At 41.1% G+C, this 21057-nt stretch overlaps 1 protein-coding gene across 1 annotated transcript in view; it reads left to right on the top strand.

The window, feature by feature from the left end:
- Positions 1-2091: 2091 nt before the first annotated feature.
- The window catches only part of pde4ba (phosphodiesterase 4B, cAMP-specific a), a 629074-nt gene continuing 610108 nt past the window's right edge, over positions 2092-21057 (top strand). Inside the window, exon 1 of the mRNA XM_043699422.2 lies at positions 2092-2516. The gene's annotated coding sequence lies outside the window, so the exon portion shown is untranslated. The remainder of the gene's footprint in view (positions 2517-21057) is intronic.

The following is a 21057-nucleotide window of genomic DNA, read 5'->3' as shown; positions in this document are numbered from 1 at the left end:
TCAGCATGGTTAGGGAAGGTCATGTCTTACCAACTTAATAGAATCCTTTGAGGAAGTGACAAAGTTGATTGATGAGGGAAGGACTGTAGATGTCATATACATGGACTTCAGTAAGGTGTTTGATAAAGTTCCCCATGGTAGGCTGATGGAGAAAGTGAAGTCACATGGGGTCAAGGGTGTATTAGCTAGATGGATAGTGAACTGGCTGGGCAGCAAGAGACAGAGAGTAGTAGTGGAAGGGAGTTTCTCAAATGGAGACCTGTGACCAGTAGTGTCCCACAGGAATCGTGCTGGGTCCACTGTTGTTTGTGATATGCATAAATGATCTGGACGAAGGTTACAGGTGGTCTGATTAGCAAGTTTGCTGATGACACTAAAATTGGTGGAGTAGCAGATAATGAAGGAGACTGTTAGAGAATGTAGCAGAATATAGATAGATTGGAGAGTTGGACAGAGAAATAGCAGATGGAGTTCAATCTGGGCAAATGAGAGGTGATCCATTTTGGAAGATCCAATTCAAGAGCGAACTATACAGTAAATGGAAAAGCCCTGGGAAAAATTGATGTACAGAGATTTCTGGGTGTTCAGGTCCACTATACCCTGAAGGTGGCAATGCAGGTCAATAGAGTGGTCAAGAAGGCATATAACACACTTTCCTTCATTGGAAGGGGTATTGAGTACAAGAGTTGGCAGATCATGTTACAGTTGTATAGAACTTTGGTTCGGTCACAATTGGAATACTGCGTACAGTTTTGGTCACCACATTACCAAAAGGATGTGGATGCTTTGGAGAGGATGCAGAGGAGGTTCACCAGGATGTTGCCTAGTATGGAGGATGCTAGCTATGAAGCTATTTTCATTAGAAAGATGGAGGTTGAGGAGGGGAGGGGAAATGTTTGAAGTCTACAAAATCTTGAGAGGTATAGACAAGGTGGATAGCAAAAAACTTTGAGTTCCCCACTTTGGGAAAAATTATGCTGGGTCATGAGTTCAAGGGCAGAGGAGAATGTTTAAGGGAGATATGTGTGGAAAATTCTTTACGCAGACCATAGTGGGTGCCTGGAATGCTTTGTTAGCAGATGTGGCAGAGGTGGGCACTATAGTGTAATTTAAGATGTATCTAGACGGATACATGAATGGGCAGGGAGCAGAGGGATACAGATATTTAGAAAGTAGGGGACAGGTTTACTCTGTATCCTTCATCTAAGTAATTAACGTAGATCCCGTGACACTCTAATAGTTACAACTTTACAAAAACAGACTACTCTTTGAAGTAAATCCATTGACTATGAAATGCAATTAGACATCTTCAGTTGTGAATGATGCTAGATAAATGCAAGTTCTTCCAAATGGAGTATTACCTTTATGGAAAATAGTCTTGTTAACGTTTTTCTTCTGAGGGAATGTTGGCACATAAATTTATATATTTGAACATGACACCTGATATCACGTTACAGCACAAAGAAGTAACTAGTCAGAAATTAGTTATTCGATCTGTCAAACACTTTAAGGAATACGTTTTAAAAAGGAATTCTGAATGTCAATCAGGCCGGCAGTTTTCTGATTTTCCGTGACCTAACTCTAGCATAGGACTCAAGAAGAATAACATTATAAATGTGCAAAGAATATGTAAAATATACTGTTGGCCATTTTAGCTATTCCTCAAGCTTTATCACGCACCATCACTCTTGTTGGAAAAACTACAATTAGGGCGAAATTACTACTCCAATAATTATTTTGGGGGAGATCGTTTCTCGTACTTCATCAACGTCAATTTCAATTTTATCGCAAACTTGTTCTTCTACTCATAAGCGATGCTAGTATAACAATTACTGTTACATCACGCCGAACTTTGTATTTTAACCCATATTCATTTTCTCTAATATATAAATAGACCTCGGACCTGCCAAAAAAAAAGCAGGTGGGAAGCAGTGACTGACGCAATAAGCGTTTGGGGGGGTGGACTCCGGTGCTAGTTAATTGCAAACCACACGTCCCTTTTCAAGGCTTTTGCGCATGTTACTGACACTTGCACTTCATTCAAATACGTGCGGTTCGCGAAAGCCAGATGGAGCTGTCAGAGGGAGAGGCACAAATGTGCCGGAGCTAGCCAGGATGGATGTGAGATTGTAAATACTGTACTTACAGCGGGCGGCAGGATAAAGCTGCATGTGTCGCATTGTGTCGGACTTGACCTTTCTCCCTTGCACTGCCTTCAGTTGAACAGAGAAGCTGAGCCCTTTCCTCTGTAGCACGACCCGGTCGCTGGCGGGGGAAGCTCGAGTGCGCACGGGGAGTGGACGCTGCCCGGAGGGGAGCACGAACCACCCGGCCGGACAATAGGGGCTCGAGCATCAGCTGGACACTCAGGGACAGCGCGAGCTGCCCGCCTGGACACTAAGAGCAGCGGTCTCGTAAAGGCTTCAACATTGTTTCATCTTTTGATTTTTCACCCCCAATCACCAGTGTACAAACGAGGCCAACACCGGTCTGCCCGATACTTTGCTGGATTTACCGTGAGTTCATGTTCAAATTCCGATCTATTTATGCGATCTTCGCGCAGATAGCAGTTCAGAAGTAGCATTCCGCGTAGGGTTCCCGGCGCAGGTTAAAAATGAGCGATGTACAGTCGACAGAGTTTTCACTTCATTGACAGCAGGGACTTGGTGACATTGCATTTTCCGTTTCTGCATTTCATTAGACGTGTATTGTTGTCAGCACTATTCATTCTGCTAAGATATATTATTGTGTCTTGTACCAGTGTAATCAGGTGCCAGAATGCACATCTGACAGTCAGCTGTGAGAAACCTGCTGTTTGTTTCGTGAATTTGTGACCTAGCCATTATTACGGTATTGCGTACCTTAAGAGTTTCTTTGGTTCACTTTGTTATAAATGCAAGCAATACAAACTGAACCAATTTTCCTCTAGTTCGATAATTGGGGCTATTTTACAAGTGTTAGTCCAGGCGATCAATTCGAATGATTTTTATTAAAAGCAGGTTTGTGTTCCTAGCATTTTGGGAAGGGGTGTTGCTCAGAATTGAATATATGTGATCTGGTCGCTTTACATCGACGCAGAAGACAAAGAAACATTCTTTTCAGCTTAGACTTTCAGTCCTTTAGTTTTGTTACACTATTACAAAACTATGGTGTAACCTTTTTATGCATGAAAGTGGAATAATTCATTATTGCTGTCGAGTAAGTTTGGTAATGACTGACAAGTTTTTTTTATAGATGGAAAATATTTTAATCTTTTTATAGAATTCTCTTTATCTTGTGCTACTTTGTTCAGTCGAGCCACCTGGCTCACTCATTGAGTGGCTTCAGATTTTAAAAAAGAACTCTAGTTCAAAAGTGTAAAGTTAGTCGTTTTCGCAAAGTCTTGAATGACACGATGTCATGGAGATGTTACGGAGCCAATGGCCCACCTTTTCTCGTGGCATATGCGAAGCGACCTCCTAGTGTACTTTGGCAGGTTCAACAAATGTTTTAGAACTACTTTCAAGCCCAAAATATATTAAAGTTGAAACGATTACAGCTAAATTTCTGCTCCCTTGCAAGATTCACATTGGTTCTATTCTACATTGAGCAGGAATTTAACCTCCCAAAAACAATTTAAGAATTGAAAATATTGCTTAAATGTCCCAACATAATTGTCTCAGAAAGGCATGACCTAATTGCCTTTCTAAGTAGCCAGTGATGTTTCTTCCATTATGTAGATGGAGGTTCCTGTACAGCTTGAATACACCGAGAGGATATTTGAAGCTACAGAAAAGCTGTATGTTTGGATTTGCTCACCAGCATGATGTCAGGATGATTTCAGATAGTTTAGTCATGAGAGAATTACAAAGACGTATTTGTTTGCATTAGGACTGCCAAGGAAGAAGTAATAGAATGATTACAATGTTGGAAGAGTTTTGAAGAAATAGTAAAAGATTATTTCTATTAGTAAATTGGTTAGGGTTAGGATTAATAATAGAATTGGAGAGATGAAACATATGATAACAAAGGATCATCAGTGTGGAATGTATTACATTTCATCAGCAGTTAAAGTAATTAATCATGGTTTTAAAAACTTTTTTTGAAGAAAAAGACGTGAGCAATAACACAACAGGTAACTTCAAGGTTGAGCTAGGAGTGATGTGACTACATAAGATCTTTAAAACTATGGAACTGAAATTTGTTATCTGGACACCGATTCCTGGCTCTCCAGTTATAAACCAGGATAAGCTAAAGAGAAAGATACTGAGTTCACAAGTGGTCCATGATCAAATGGAGAAGCCCCAATGGGCTGAATGGCCAAATATTGAAGTAGAATTAGACTATTTGGCCATTTGAGTCTGCTCCAACATTTGATCATGTTTCTCAACCCTGTTCTCCAGCCTTCTCCCTGTAACTGTCGATTCCTTTGCTAAATACGTTCCATAACTTTGCCTCCACAGCCCTCTGCAGCAATGAGTTCCACAGATTTACAATACTTTGGCTGTAATAATAGGAAGGAGAAAGTGAGGTCTGCAGATGCTGGAGATCAGAGATGGAAATGTGTTGCTGGAAAAGCGCAGCAGGTCAGGCAGCGTCTAGGGAACAGGAGAATCGACGTTTCGGGCATTAGCCCTTCTTCAGGAATTAGCCCTTCTTTAATGCTGCTTGACCTGCTGTAGGAAGGAGATTACCTAGGGATACCTAAACATGCAATTTTAGATTGTGTTGTGTCTCTCAAACAAAATTTCACCAGATAGGTATGGTCACTTCTTTGATTCCATTAGGAGTCCAACCAGATCTCAAGAACTGCTGTGGATTGAGAACAGCTAAGATAATTGGTTTGTATAATGGCTTTCCTAGATATTTCAATACAGAAAGTTTAAGCTGTGAAGCATATAGTTGAAGTGTAAAAATGTTTTTACAAACATCTCTTAATTTGCACAGTATTGTGTATCTTTACCTTATACTGGCATTAATCCACTAGTGTGTTCAGAAATGGTGGAGTTGCAATAATTGATCTGATTGCACACTGCACCAAAGTACAGCACTAATTAATTTTGATGTGAACAAGCAGGCATGCTGCATTCTTAATTACACTGAATGGGGGATAGCAGATATCTGTATACACAAATTTAAATTCAAAATACTAACTGGCTGCTCACAGTTAACGAGATTTGTAATATAATCTCATTTATATTTTGTTACCTTCAGTCGTGTGTTGCAATGCTGTTTTGGTCAGACTCTCATCTTCCAGACTCCATAATTTTGAGTTTATCCTAAACTGTTTGCTGTGTGCTTGCTAATTTCCATTGACTTCATTTCCACCAAAAAATTTAAATAATTTTCTAATCCTTATATTCAAGTCTCTATAGCTTTATCCATTCCTATCTATGTATCCTATTCCAGCTCTCCAATCCCTCAAGAACTGTTCCACAACACTAGATTCTTGTTATTTTACTATCATTGTTGGTCATGACTTTGGCATTTAGAGTGTAAAATTTTTTTTCTTGGATTATTGTCTCTTCCTTTTTTTAAAAAAAAAAGTCTTGTCATCTTTTTATGCACATTATGATAGTGGCACTATTTCACTGACATTAAGACTAACACAAAGATCTCCATATCAGAAGTAGCAGTCACACATCGTGCAGCTTTAGGAACTTTTCCTTCCTTAAAGGGAAGCATGTGGTTTGCTTCCTGCAGGAAACCCAGACTGTTCTGGGGACAAAGTTACATGGCTCCTGGATTGCAAGATGGCATCTAAATGATCATATTGCCTGGTTTTCTGATGGTTTGGTTATTTGATCCCACATTTTCAGCTGTGATCTTGAGGGTTCATGGAACCTGTATAAAGCTGTTTGTTGATGGAGTGTTTTTTGGAGGGAGGAGTTTGGGTGATTGACATGGCACTTCACTTTGAATGCTGGGACACGGGAAACACTCTGCTTTGAAGAGTTGTCCACTCTATTAAACTCCATGGAGGGTGAATCCAGTGAGGATTTTAATGGTACCCCTGAAACAGGGGACTCTGGCAGTAGACAGTTCTGCTTGGCGTCAGTGGGAAAGTTTCAGAGTCAGGAGTGCAGTGCTGGAAAAGCACGGCAGGTCAGGCAGCACCTGAGGAGCAGGAGAATCAACATTTCGGGCACAACTTTCCTGAGGAAGGGCTTATCAGACTTGATTTAGTCCTTCAACTCTGGCATTGCTTTTACCTTCTAGAGGCCTGGACTTGGTGTACATTTCCTGCACTCTGGTTTTCATGGAACAAGTTCTGTGCTTGGACCACAGTCTGGTATGGGTGGAAGTTGTTCTGCTCAATACTTAGCTGGGGTCTGCTTACTGGCACTTTTAACAACTTGCTCTAGAGAATGGGCTTCCAGCATTAGTTTCTGAGCTGTTTGGAGAAGGAAGCTGTAAGATTAATCTCCTTGTAGGTTGTCAGAAATATTCATAAACGTGTCTTTTCTTAGCTGTATGCAAAAGAGTTGACAATCAAGCAAATCCAACTCCTGCTGGAGGTGTATAATAAGAAGGGCATGTTGAGGGATTATTAACTCTTGGGTCCAGAGGTTCTGGATCACAGCTGTCCTTTTCTACTGCTTGGGGTGGGGGGAGAAAGGTATGGGGTCTTCTAGCTGCTTGCTGATGACTGATCCCTTGTCTCTGATTCAGACAGCAGCAAGGTGCAATCCATAACCTGTTGCACTACTCTGTTCTGTCCTTCTGTCCAACAAGGATGCTTGCTGAGTTCCACGGGAGGACTTGTCACAAGTCAGCTGAGGTAGTACTAGCACTCTAGATAGTCCCAATTAGTGTGGAAGAGCTTACAGGCGCCCTTGACCTATTCACCAGTGGTAAATGCCTGGGGAGTTCCACAGGGTATTCGGAGGTGTGCTGGAGAAAGACTATATGTTGGCCCCTGGTTGGGGAGATGTTCCTCTCTTAGTGCAGGGTGGTCATAATAGTGTAGCTAAACAGCAGTCATCTCCATTTTGTTAAACTGGCATACAGTTTCTCTCCTCAGCATGAACTTCACAATCTTTGGAAGGTCATCTCTTCTGCCTTGGCACATTACTGGATCACCTGGTCCACTTTGACCAGTCCTATGTGGCCATGGGTCTAGATTAGAATGGTGCTGGAAAAGCACAGCAGGTCAGGCAGCATCCGAGGAGCAGGAAAATCGATGTTTCGGGCAAAAGCCCTTCATTAGGAATAGATGAAGGGCTTTTTCCCGAAACATCGGTTTTTCCTGTTCCTTGGATGCTGCCTGACCTGTTTTTCCAGCACCACTCTAATCTAGACTCTGGTTTCCAGCATCTGCAGTCCTTGTTTTTACTAATGTGGCCCTGGGCCAAAGTATTTATGACCACATCAGGTCTGTGACCTGATCCATCTTTCCCAAAAGAGTGGTCAATCAGCTGACTTCCTGTTCTTTGATCAAGAGATGGAGATTGGCAAAGTGGATAATTTTTTTTTCCAAACTGAGTATTTGTGTTCAGCACACTTTGTGGTGACAGTCAGATTTGAGTGTTTAATTAAAGTTAATGGATCACTTTAGTTTATACAGGTAATGTGCTCCTCATAGTCATGAAAACAGCAGATCTGCAGAGGAAGTGAATGTGCTGAGAGATGTACTCTAAGGACCAATAGGAGATAACAACATGCCAGACTTCTGGTTGGTCAGTAGTGGATGGACTCTTTGCTGGAGGAGCTCCAATCTTTGGACCTGAAACATCTATCTCTATTTGGGAATCTAATTTTAACCCTGCTAAAGAATCACTGCTAGTGAACTTCCAGGAACTGGAGGCCAAAATTACCACCTGCCGCGGCCTTGGACACGATTGCTCTAAGTGCTGCCTAAAAAGTGTTCCAGTGCTGTCATTAACCAATCATATTGTGGTATTGTTGGTCACTTTGATCTCTTCACTGAAGTTTGTCAGATATAACTCATGTTAATATATTTTTGTTCAGGTCAAAAGGCTGTCTTGAGTCTCCTGCTTAGGAAGAGTTACCTTTAGGTTGAGTCTCCTCTGTGATTTTGTGCCACGATGTTGTTTCTGTTCTGGCAGTTGCAAAACTTGAATAATGATATTCAGCTTTTGTTTGTAGATTGATCAGTCTTTGACTCATTACAAGAGTTGCCCACCTTTTTTTATTTTGTTCCTACCTGATTTACTTAGGACATTGTCTCATGCTGGAGATCACCCATGGGAAGAATAACAGCAATAGTTTGGGAACTGCTACTCAGGAACCCGCCAGTTTTATGTGCTGGAGGTGGGTGGAAACCAGACTGCTGAGGTGACTATAATCTTGGAGACGTGCTGAACTTTGGAGTGGGATGGATAATGCTGATGTGCAAGTGTTATTTCAAGTCCATAGCCAAGGCTATAGAGAGCTTTAAAACATTGAATGGCTCAAGCATACTATGGGTCTCTGAGTGTACTTCTATTCATTTGGAATTTCATATTGATCCCAGGCCACAGAAACCTGAGTTTAGTAATAAACAAGAAAAAAATCTATTCAGTCCAAACAAACTTGGACTTTTTACCACTGGTGAAATGGATTATTAACACGTAATATGTACATTTTAACCAAACCCTCTTTGCATTCAAACATGCATGCATTCATTCATTGTCTAAATGGGACAAACAAAATAGATGGCAAACAGCTATATAGAAATATCCTAGGTGGACAGCATAGGCTAAAAAGAGCAAATTCTGTTTTTTTTTTTTAAGCAGTTCAAACCATAAGGGTGGAATGGGCTTTTTCAAAGATTCCAGTTCAGCATGCTGGTATTTTATCTTGCTGTAAGACAAACTTCCAGTCAGAACGATCTCTCGGGCAAACTGAGGTGATCACCCTGGGCTGAGACTATAGGCACTTGGAGACTCAAAATTGAAAGCTTGAAATGAAAGAAGTTCCCTGGAGAGTAGGGTACAGGTGTGTGGCCACACAGTATGACTTATCCTAGGGGCATGGGGCTGTGCATGATGGGATTTGCTGTGGGTCATGCACCATTGTAGGATGGAGGCCCTTCCCTGTCCCAGTGGAGAGCTCTACATGGAAGTTCTTCACTTTAATGCCAGAGACCTGGTGGTAGAGGGTATACCCACAATAGTTCTGTCCAACTATATATCCAGTAGGCTCATGGATTCTCAGGCTGTCGTTTCTTTTCTTCATTTTCTTTTTGGAGCATCTATCTCATTTTTGATACACAGCTTAATTCCATTCTGAAATTTAATATTCCTCTGCCAAATGTGCAAGTTGAATGAAAACCGATTTGATTAGATCTTCAAGACTTCAGTAAATGTCCTGAGGTAATGTGGGCACAATCTCAGATGATTTTGATCAGGCTGATGGAACTATCTTGTATCTTCTCAATTACAGAAAAACTCTTCTGTATCAGAGTTGTTTATCAGCTTCACTGTCAACCACCAAGCATCAAACCTATAAAAATGCTAAACATGGTTCCAGCATGCTTCAAGAAAAAGCAGAATGTTTAGTGGAATACTAAGCTGATGAATTGCAAAATCTAGCTGAGGGGCATAATCCATCTTTTGTTTTTAAATATATGAAAGACAGCACATTACCTATCCACCATTAACTTTTATGTTTGGATCACGGCAGTGAGTTTATCACTAAGACAGCTGTAATGGAAAAGGTGACATGAGCACTTCCCCAAGCTGTTCAACGCAGACCACTGCATCTAAGTAGAGAAGGAAGAAAAGATGTGGCGACTATCTATGAATACATAACAATGAATGCTATACAATTTCAAATACATATTATACCTTTTTCTAAGTCCTATTCATTTCTGTTAGAAATCTTCATGGATGATTTCTCAGGAATCATTGCCAGGTGATTCCTGAATTAACTGTGGGATAGCTGATACTGTTTTCATCAAGAGAATAGTATGAAACCTGCAGCAAATATCAGGATCTTTTGTGCTATAGGATTAAGGTTACATTTGACTCTGCCAGAAGCTTCAGGTAGGTCTATCTGGTCTATGGCATTTGCTGTCCAAACTAGGCTGCTTGAATATTATGGTCAAAATCCTGGGCTGACTAGATGATGGCATGGTTGGACACGTTTCTGCATGTGGTGAGATATCGTCTGCCTTTTGTGGTGACTAGTAGTATAAGACATGAATATGCCCAGGCCCACACATCTTCAGTCACATATTGGCTACATTGCTCAAGTGAGGTATCTGAGACATTCCTGCAGGCATCTACATTTAAGTTCTGTTTGTGGAAGATCTTCAGCCTTGCCAGTGAGTCTCCTCCAAGTCTCAGACCGTTGTTAGAGAACTTCTGCATGCGGACAACTGTCCATAGTCTAAAAGACTTTCCTGTTGCAAGAAACTATTGCGCACAAGTTTTCAAGTACTTTGATCTGTAAATCAATGTCTCCTAAGGGATGAGGTTATTTTTCAGCCAGCACCAGGCATTGGTACCCAGCCAAAGTTTGTGCAGAATTTGACAGACCTTTTGGTAATGTGTTCTTTAGGGATTGCCACAATGAAATAAGATATTAGTATATGCATCCAGAAAGAGGGTTCTGTTGATAGCCAATTCCAATATTCTGTCTAGAGCCTGTGTGGCCTTAGTAAGGATAAAATCAAATTCTACCAAACCATTGTCCCTTACCACCCTGACGTATGTTGCAGAATCCTGTTTGCTATAGGCATTGATTCCAAAACTCTGAAATGCTGCATTCAAGACACTGACTGATAATGAGAATTCAATAGTGAGACAAACGCAACAAAGTCCTCCATGCTGAGCTCCACAGCATGGAGGACCAGCCCCTAGAAAGTTCAAATTGTCAGAGGCAGGTCATGCTGAACCAATCCAGTGAAATTATTCAAGGAGGTGACCAAATGTTTGGGTTAGGGTGGGGTGGGTGGGGCAGTTAGATGCAGTTTATTATGGATTTCAGCAAGGCCTTTGACAAGATCTGAAGTGGATAAACTGAAGCTAGAAGCTGATCAAATCCACAGTAACCTGGCAAGTTGGATCCAAAATTGGTTTAGGGACAAGAGACCGGATGGTGCTAGAAGGCTGTTTGCATGAATGGAACAATGTGTGCTGTAGCAGATCATAGGGATCAGTGCTGGGTTCCCTAATGTTTGTGATGTTCATAAATGATGTAAATGAGAAGGTTTGGGGCTGGGGAGGGGAAGAGGTGGGATGATAAATTTGTGGATGCTGTAAAGATCGGCTGAGTGGTTGACAAGAGGAAAATGTCAGGTTACAGGAGGATATAAATAGAACCTGCAGATCAGTGGTAGATGGAATTTGATTAACACTGCCCCACAGCACCACCCTCGTGACTGTGTCTGTCTGTGTGGAGTTTTCATGTTCTCCCCATATCTGCATGGGTTTCCTCTAGGTGTTCCTGTTTCATCTCAGTCTACAGATGTGCAGGTGAGGTGGATGGGCAATGCTAAATTGCTCCATAACATCCAGGAATGTGCAGGCTACATGGATTGGTCATATAGGGTGCAGGGATAGAATGGGGGTGGTGGGTCAGGGTAGGATGCTCTTCAGAGGGTCTGTGTGGACTCTGGGCCGAAAGTCCTGCTTCCCACCCATTCTGTGAAATGTAAGTGCGCTTTAGAAGAATGAGTATTCCATTGTCTTGCTCTATGAATGACAAGGCACTAAGTTCAGAGGAAGGGAAGGATGTTGGGTGCTTGTCCACAAACCATGAAGGTGACAGGACAGATACTTAGATTAAAGGTAAGTGTTCTGTATGTCAGTCATAGGTAGACTATAAAACCAGGGAGGTCATAATGGTGCTGTACTGAACTTTGATTATGCCACAGCTAGAATACTGTGTGCAGTTCTTTTTACTGTACTATGCAAAGAATGTGATTGTACTGTAGGGGTTGTAAAGGAGGTTCATTAAGGTGGTGCCAGGGATGGAGTGTTTCAGCTTGAAGAAAAGCTGGATAAGTTCAGATTTTTTTTCTTTTTGGAGCAGAGAAGGTTAAAGGGGGATCTGATTGGTGTATAAGATTTGAGGGGTATGGCTAGAATGAGTAAAAAGCAGTTGTTCCCCTTAGTTGAAGGGTCAAAAATAAGGTGGCATAACTTTCAAGTGAAGGACAGAAGGGTTAGAGTGGATTTGAGGAAAGAATGCTTCATCCAGAGAGTTGTTGGATGGGTTCTGGAATGCACTGCTTGGGAGGGTAGTTGAGGTGGGAAACATCTCACCTTTTTACTTGGGTGAGCACTTGAAGGTTCATAACATTCAGGACTATGGGACTAGCGCAGGTAGTAAATTTTTTTTTTAGTGGTACAGACTCACTCGGCCAAAGGGCCTCTACTGTATGATTGTGATTATCTGATTTGGGGAAGAGTGTGTGCCATCTGGGTAACTAAAGAATCTCCAAGTAGCTATCTTCTATGGGAACCTGACTTCGTAAACAAACAATGTGAATACAAATGATCCAAGAATATGCTAAAAATTAGTTTCACAAATGTCGTCTGCATTGTAGATAATCTCTTGGGAGAAAATACTGTCATTCAATTATCCATGCAAAGGTCAGCACAAATCTTTTCAGTGTGTTAGGCACCATTTACACTAAATTAGCAATATTCCAGAGAAAAGGCAGAGGTGGTACATATGCAGAAGTTCCTTCTCAACTTCATTTAAAAGGGATGTGAAGTATTAGTTCTGTGAAAGTCCACGTAACTTGTCTCTCTCCTTTTTAAAGGGCTTATGGAAGATGACATCTCTTACAGCTAAGACACAGTTGAACAATGACAAGCTAACTATATATAGATTCCATCTTAATGTACATGGGTGTCATTTAGATATCCAAGAGAAGGGATAATTGGTGAGCCCTACTTGGTATAGTTTGTGATGGAAGTAACAACAGAATTTGGATAAATTCCACCTTTTAGTGGATGGATTGGGTACAAAATCAGTGGTGCACCTGATGGACTCCATTCTGCATGCTGTGGACTTACAGGGGTATAAATGACTCATGGCAGAGAGCATTAATGAGAGTTAGGGCTTTGGGGCAAAGTCAAAGAACAAGTGAAGGACTAGTTGAGAACATTTTATAACTTAAGTGAATCAAGAGTGAAATATTAGCAGTTGAGTTTTTGAAGTTCAATTATAAATGAAATCACTAGAAGTATTCCACTTTTTTTTTTGAAAACACAGCAATGTTGAATGATTATAAGGTGATGCTGTATCTAAGTAGATGTTCAGTTTTTCACAGTTCACATCCTATATAAGTATTGATTTTTTTTTTTGTGTGTAGTTCAAAATCTTCTATGTAATCTGGTAACTTACAAATTAGGTAAAGATTGGAAAGTGTTCCTGGAAGCAATTTACTAGGCTTAGTACAGTTCTGGTACCTCACTACTTGTTTAGCATTGTCTCCATGGTGGCATATGTTCAAGTTAGTGCTCACTTTATGCTTTTATGTCTGACCTAATCCTACCAAACTACTGATCTCTCCTTCCCTCTGCACTGGGGACATCTCACTACCATTTTTCATATTCCTGCATCATCACAAATTGCACTTCCATTCATATGCATTATACTCAATTCCTGCCTTTTGTCCCATTGCAGAAATAATTCATCCATTGGATCCAAATTTTTAGCATACCAATTTTTATGGTTTGTCTGAAGAGAATAGCCTTTTTTGTTCAGGACTTTTCAATGGGTGCGGGTAGTCTGGATGTAACTTTGATAAACCTTTGGCCATTGTAAACTTTGCCTGTAAATTCATACATATTTCACTAAATGAACAGGTTTTGAGTATGCTGTACTGTTGTTGCACGCAATTATTTTGAACAGTTAAGTGGGTTCTTAACAGATTTGAAGAGTGCTTTCTATGTGGTTCAGTAGAATTGTTGGAAACTGAAGGGGCACTTTACAGAAAGAACAACTTAGTCTCATTTTACTAATGCAGTGTGAAATATATCTTCTAATTCCAAAGGGAAACATGCAAGTCAGGTGAAATTTATTTGTGGAATGAAAAAGTTAACTTGAGTTCACTGTTATGTTCAACAGAACCATGCTAATGAAGTCAAAATATGTGTGAATAAATATTACTGTTGCACTGGCAACTCAAAGCTTAAATCATCATTTTGGTTTAGGTATAAATATAGCACTGGATTGTTACCATGTCACCAGTATTTAAGTCCTATCCATTTTTGTCACAAGAAAACACCAGAGATTGCTGGAAAGGTTCAGCAGGTCTGGCAGTATCTGTGGAGAGAAATCTGTTGACATTTCAGGTCCAGTGACCCTTTTTCCACATTTATTTATGTTTTGGTTAGGTCCCCTCAAAGAGCTTTTTTCAGTTAACATTAAGTCCAATCAATCCTATTACAAAAACTGATCTCATCTCTTTGGTAGAAAAGCACCCAAACATGCACACCAAAGGTCTTCAGTAGTTGTAACAATGCTTTGCATTTGACACAAAAGTCAAGTTATGCATGACAACCATTACTTCAAGTTTACTATGAAACCAGACTCGCATGCCATCCTATTAAATAGCACTATTCCAAACACTTCATTCTCTTGTGATGTATTTTGCAACTTTGTGCAGTTTAATGTGTCTTATGCTATCTGTTATTAAGAAATTGTGGCCAGAAATAAACACTGAATGTAGCCAAATGAATTTTGTGCTTGTATTAAACCTTAAAATCATATCATTTCATTACTACTGTAGAGAATAAATCACTTCTATTGACTTGATTAAACGAATGCACAATTTCTTAAATGAGCTTTGAGAATAAATGCTATCCTTTTATATTCTTGTGAAAACTCCTATTTAATGTTTTAGAATTTTATACATAATTCATCTATGCATATTTTATTAATGTTTAACTTTGCAATATTTTACTTTTTTCTATCCTGCAATTCCAACTGAGTTTCCTTTTTATAATAGAACAACCAGTTTGGACAGCACTTCGCAGTTTCTTTCATCTTGAAACCCAAATGAACAGTTATGGGAAATGTAAAAACAAAATATTCCCTATAATACAGCTTTTTGTGGAAAATGGATTTGAAACCATCTCACTGTCATTATTATATAACTTTAAAAACTTTGAATAATTATAAAATGTAGTATTTGTGGCTCTTGAAATCTGAAATAAAAATTTGTATTCTTGGGCACTTTCAAAAGGAATAATCAACATTATGTTGAGTGCATTTTCAATTTGTCTGCAAATTGACATCTGTGCAAATACTGCAATATTTCTGTAGCTGAAGCACGACAGATTATGTTTTGAGCAATAGCAAATCCCGCCTCAGGTGACTGACTGACTGTGTGGAGTTTGCACATTCTCCCCGTGTCTGCGTGGGTTTCCTCCGGGTGCTCCGGTTTCCTCCCACAGTCCAAAGATGTGCAGGTCAGGTGAATTGGCCATGCTAAATTGCCCGTAGTGTTAGGTGAAGGGGTAAGTGTAGGGGTATGGGTGGGTTGCGCTTCGGCGGGTCGGTGTGGACTTGTTGGGCCGAAGGGCCTGTTTCCACACTGTAGGTAATCTAATCTAATCTAATCTAATCTAATGTAGGTAATCTAATCAAATACCCAGGAAATGAATGAACTGAACAAAAATGGCTAGTTTCCAGATCAAGCAGATGTAACAACAAGTGTTTACAGAACAAATGTATTACACTCCTTTTTTAGTGTGGGAAAAGTCTACTTTATTTTGAAATCACACCTAGTTGAAGCTAGTTCATGTGTATCATTTAGTGTGGTTGCTGTGCTATTGGAGACTCCCAGGACTGATAAATCCCACTCAGGTCTCTAAATGATAACTCCTTCATACCCCACCCAATGTGGCTGGCAAGTGATTAGAGGCATAATTGGTCATCCTGTTAGTGCTGTTGTTTCTGATGTCTATTTGTTCCCCTTGCAATTTCCACAGTGGTAGAAAGGCATGGAACTTGTGTAGCAATTAGGACTTTTTAAGGCCAATTACTAGACATTTTAAGGGCCTCTTTCCCATTATTGATCAGATTTTACACATGGTGTGGGGAGCTGACCATGATGTATTTAGGCTTTCAGCTAGAAACCTGGCACACACTCTAGGCTGGACAAGCGAAATGACAAAAGTTTGCCTGACAACTTGCCAATTAAGTTACTTAATCGCATTGTCTTTACCCTCCTGACTCCACTGTCGATGCTGGATCCCAGTCACCCTCAGCCTGTCAGTCTGATCCAAACAATAAGAACTTTCATCTGGTGGTCACTACAGCTCCCTTTTTTGTACAGTAATCTGTACCGTTCTAATGCCAGTCAAAATGATGGTGCGCTGTGTGTGAGCGTGAACCCTGAAGCGGTCACTTCTATCAATATTTTCATGGACAGATGCTCCTGTGATACCTTGATGAGCGCCTAAAGGGGAGGTAGTTTTTCCTTCGTGTTGGTTCTTGTGCCAGCTGCTTTTTCAGTCAAATGGATATAGCCATCCAAAGCAACTTGTAGTTGAGTTACCCTTGGTGATAGGCATTGAAGTCCTTTACCCAGAATACATCACTGATCATTTGTTATCCATAGTGCTACTTTCAATCTAAGCTGCATACTAGAAATAGAGCTATTCCACAGCTAGTAATTGCATCAATGTTTTGAGCCCTGCCACATTCAGTCATGAACTGAACAGCTAACAGGAGGAGGAAGTTTCCTGACCATCCTAGTCTCTAATCAAGGTTGAGCCTGGTATGTGGGTGCAAATCCAAGACTGAAGAGTTTGCAACCATCCTTTTAGCCAGAAGTGCAAAGAAGATGATCCATCTGTCTTTCTCTGAAATCCCTATCATCACAGATACCAGCTTTCAACCAACTTGATCCATTCTGTATGATGCCAAGAAATGGCAGAGGATACTGGGATGCAGTAAAAGCAAAAATATGGGTCCTAATACTGAAGATTTGTGCTGAATTGAATCTTCTGTCAAGTCATTTCAGAACAGCTGTAACATTATCTATCAAACAAAGTGAGGGGGATCTAAGATGGCGGCGATCTGAGAAGATCACACTGCGGATCTTCGCATTACAGCAGGAGCAGGATCAGGATTTCTTGGGGCGTTGGAAAGATTGTGGAGCCCCAAGAAACATTCTAAAAATTTGACTTGCCTATATTTTCAGTTGTCCAGAAATGCCTAAAAAGGGAGGAGGAGCATCCGAGGCTGGGTCTGCAGCTTAGCCTGCAGCAGCATCGGAGCAGATTACTCTCTCGGACCTGGTGAACCAGCTCTTGAAATCTCGAGATGCTGGAAAACCGATTGAAGAGAAGCTGGCTCCAGTCTCTCTCTCTCATGCTGTAGAAGCATGTGCAGTAGCTGGGAGACCTGGAGAAGAGGACAGATGAGGTGGAGCACAGGGTCACAGTGGTGGAAGCTGATGCCAGTTCATCCAAGGATGAGATCCAAGCCCTGAAGACACAGGTTTGTAATTTGCATGACCAAGTGGATGATCTTGAAAACCGGGGCAGGAGAAAAAACATTTGGATCATCGGTCTGCCTGAGATGAGTGGCCTGCCGAATTTGTTGAAGATTGGCTTCTGAAATTCCTTGACTTGGAGGCTGGCATGAGAGGATTGAAGATAGAGGGCTCACCGGGTTGCAGCGCAGAGCTCGGGTCTGGGTCAATGCCCTCGTCCTTTCCTGGTGTGGTTCCATCATTACCGGGATAAGGAGAGAGTCATGGAGGCTTCCAGACTCCAGGGGAAGGATCCAAAGGCCCTAATTTATGAGAGGTCTAAGATCATGTTCTTTCAGGACTTCTCAGCGGTGGTGATCCAGAAATGAAAATCGTATGATGGTGTCAAGAGAAGACTGAAGGAGCTTGAGATTCAGTACTCCGAGATATCCGAGATATTCGGATCACCTTACATGGATTTGTGCATCTCTTTCCCTCTTCGGAGAAGGCAAGAGACTTTGTGGACAAACTAACCTAATTTAAACAATTTGTAGTATGTATAAATATTGTTGCTTGGGTATCATTCTGTTTATCACTCTGTAAAAGAAATTGAGGAAATCCAGTTGGAGCTTTGTCCCCTTTTTTTTTTTCTCTATTGATAATTTGGTTCAAACTATATCTGTCGGTGGTTAAGATGTACATTTTTAAATTTCTAAGTTAGGACATACGAAAGGATGGGTGGGGTATTTATTCCCTTTTTTTTAAAAAAAAAATTCATTGATATTCTATGGGGGTGTTTTATTCTTTTTTAGCTTGTGATTGCGATGCAGCTCTAGCTGGGAGAAGTGAAGGTGGTTGAGATTGTTAGATGCTTATTTATGGGCAGTTCGGGATGGGTAGTTGCCCCCTCTGGGCAGGGGGTGAGTTCCCCTACTCAACGCTATTGGCACTTTATATGTTGGTTTGTTTTCTGGTTTTTGTTTTTTTTTATTTTTAATTTTGTATGTTAAACGTAGTGGTTTTAGTTTATGTAGTTTTTATATTTGGTGGACCATGCGACACTATATTGCTCAGCAATTTGTGGTTCGGGTTCCTCTTCTCTAGAATTTAAATGTAATTGCAGAAGATTTGATTTGATTAAATGGTGTACCTGGAATATCAAGGGAAGTCACTCCTCCAATTAAGAGGAAGCAGGTACTCTTGTGTCTTGGAAAGGAGAAGGTGGATATTGCTTTGTTACAGGAGACACATTTGAATGACGAGCATCTGAAACTACAGCAGAATGGCTTTGACGGAGTTTATTTTTCATCATTTAATCCCAGAAGTAGGGGAGCGGCTATATTGGTTAGGAAAAATTTCTCATTTAAACTGTTGGAATGTGTTAAAGACACATATGGGAGGTTTGTAATTCTTTAAAGCCTTGATAAATAGGAAAGAATATGGTATTTTAAATGTTTATTGTCCCCCAGCTCAGTCTCTTAAATTCTTGGTAGATGCTTTTTCTAAACTGATAAGTCTCTAGTCTCGGCACATCATCGTAGGGGGAGATTTTAACTGCCTCATGGACCCCACAGTAGACAGGTTGCCGAAAGGTCCCTCGATGCCCTCTGCACAAACTAAACAGTTATTGGGTTTGTGTGGGGAATTAGGGTTGGTGGATGTCTGGAGGTGTCCCCACCCTACAGGTAGGGATTTCACGTTTTTCTCCAATCCGCATAGATGTCACACAAGGATTGCTGTTTTTATTTTCTGACCCCTACGGTAACCCTGGACCTGGTGGCATCCTGTACGATTGGTAATATTGCCATCTCTGATCGTGCTCCAGTGTACTTTTTTTTTATGGTTAAGATTAAGGATGTTAGTGCATTCAAGGTACTGGCGAATGGACGCCTTTTATTCTCATGGACAGTAAGTTTGTGGAGTATTTCTCTAGGGAATTTCGGCCATTCCTAGACATCAACATAGGCTCGGTTGATAGCTCATCTGTTCTCTGGGAAACTGCCAAAGCATATGCCGGGGATTAGTTATTTCATATTCCACCAATTGGAAGCAGCAGGGTGAGCAGCAACGTCTCCTTGAAGCACGGTTGAAGGCAGCCGAGAAGGCCTATTTTGACAGACCCTCGTTTGGTCAAACTACAGAGGATTACGGCACTGCGTTCTGCACTAAATTCTGTGCTCACGCAAATGGCAAAGAAGGAGCTGGCTTTTGAAAAACAAAGGTTGAGTATGGTGACAAGCCAGGCAAATACTTAGCATACCTTGCCAGAAAGAAGTGCCCCACAAACCATTACGGCAATTAGGAAAGGGTCTGAGAACCTAACATGTGATTCTAAAAAGATTAATGTGGCATTCCAGAGATTCTACTAAGTTATACCAATCAGAGGATTGTGAGGAGGGGCAGGCCAAAATGGAATTCTTTTTCAGGGATCTGAAGCTCCCGGGTGTGACTCCCGAACAACAGTCCTTTCTCAATGCCCCATTATCAGAGCAAGAAGTGCAGGAAGCTGAGAGGCAGCTTCAGAGAGGAAAGGCGCCCGGGTCCTGGCAGACTTCCCAGTGAATTCTATAAGGAATTTATAAGTATACTGTCAGGCCCAATGCTCCATATGTTTAATGATTCATACAGTCATGGTCTCCCACCATCTCTGAGAGAGGCCAATATTTCACTTATCCTTAAAAAAACAAAAGGAATCTGGAAGACCCTGCTTCATACAGGCACATCTTGCTCTTAAATGTGGACTTTAAGATCCTCTCTAAGGCTCTCGTGTTAAGACTGGAGACTGTGTTACCCTCTATTATTAAAGAGGATCAGACGGGCTTCATAAAGGGTCGCAGATCCTCCAATAATGTTAGGAGGCTGCTTAATGTAATTCAAGCATGCCAACAGCAGTCAATACAGGGATTGGTGATTTCTTTAGATGCAGAGAAGGCATGTGGCCGTACCTTTTCTATACTCTAGACCGGTTTGGTCTGGGTGAAGTTTTCGTAAGATGGGTAAAGGTTCTCTACAGTGTACCCTTTGGCAGTCATTTACCAACTCAAGCAATTTTAATATTTCTAGGGGCAGCCGGCAGGGCTGTCCCCTTTCACCATTACTTTTTACGTTGGTGATTTGAACCATTGGCAGAGGCCATTTGTGGGGATCTCAATATATATGCTCCAGAAGTGGGGTCAAAATTACATTGAGTCTGCATACAGTGAGATGTTCTAATTTATTGACAAATCCAGCAGTCTCAGTGCCTTGCCTGATATAATGCATTCACACGTTTTGCACTTTTTCAGGGTATAAGATTAATTTTGCTAAATCAGAGGCTATGCCTATGGGTGTTCTTATGAAAGAGTTGGCTTTTGAGAGAGACTATAGATTCCCATTTAGGTGGTCACAGGGGGGTTTTGTGTATTTGGGCATATTCATTACTCCAGTTCTGGATTAGCTGTTCAAAGCTGAAAAATGTGTTGCTGGAAAAGCACAGGTCAGGCAGCATCCAAGGAGCAGGAGAATCGATGTTTTGGGCATGAGCCCTTCTTCAGGAAGCCCTTCCTGAAGAAGGGCTCATGCCCAAAACGCCAATTCTCCTGCTCCTTGGATGCTGCCTGACCTGCGCTTTTCCAGCAACACATTTTTAGCTCTGATCTACAGCATCTGCAGTCCTGACTTTTTCTTGAAGATTAGCTGTTCAAAGCCAA

Source organism: Chiloscyllium plagiosum, unplaced genomic scaffold (genome assembly GCF_037043375.1).
Source record: "Chiloscyllium plagiosum isolate Xiang-an unplaced genomic scaffold, Cpla_swu_hap1 HiC_scaffold_9, whole genome shotgun sequence".
Lineage (NCBI taxonomy): Eukaryota > Metazoa > Chordata > Chondrichthyes > Orectolobiformes > Hemiscylliidae > Chiloscyllium > Chiloscyllium plagiosum.
Note: the sequence above shows the minus strand (reverse complement) of the source record. Positions and strands in the feature narration are given on the sequence as shown.